Source organism: Arachis ipaensis, chromosome B05, assembly GCF_000816755.2.
Source record: "Arachis ipaensis cultivar K30076 chromosome B05, Araip1.1, whole genome shotgun sequence".
Classification (NCBI taxonomy): domain Eukaryota; kingdom Viridiplantae; phylum Streptophyta; class Magnoliopsida; order Fabales; family Fabaceae; genus Arachis; species Arachis ipaensis.
The window spans coordinates 125117669-125118252 of NC_029789.2; positions in this window are offsets into that span (position 1 = coordinate 125117669).

Here is a 584-nt window from a genome sequence, read left to right on the forward strand (position 1 = left end):
AAATCTTTTCAACTCATCAATATCTTTTTCAAATCTCCAAATTATCTTTTTCGAAATCTAGATTTATCTTTTTCAAAAATCTTTCATATCTTTTCAATTTTAAACTATATCCTCTCTTATCATATCTTCTATCTTATCTTTTCCAAATCAATCTTTTTTTATCATATCTTTTCTAAATTTTCGAACCCACCTTCCTTCCCCCTCCATCAACGATTGTACCTAGCTCTCCTTCTATCCCTCTCCTTTCTTTTCTTTTGCTTGAGGACAAGCAAACCTCTAAGTTTGGTGTGTTTATCCGAGATCACTAAGATCCTGGCTCCTAAGGGAAAACAAACCACTTCAAGAGGCAAGAAAGAGAGCGTTCCAAAACCACTTTGGAATCAAGGGAATTTCTTATCTAAAGAACATTCAGACCATTATTACAAAATAATGGGTCTAAGATCAGTGATCCCGGAAGTTAGATTCGATCTGAAAGAAGACGAATATCCGGAGATCCAGGAGCAAATTCGAATCAGGAACTGGGAGGTCCTAGCTAATCCTGAGACGAAAGTGGGAAGGAATATGGTCCAGGAGTTCTATGCTAA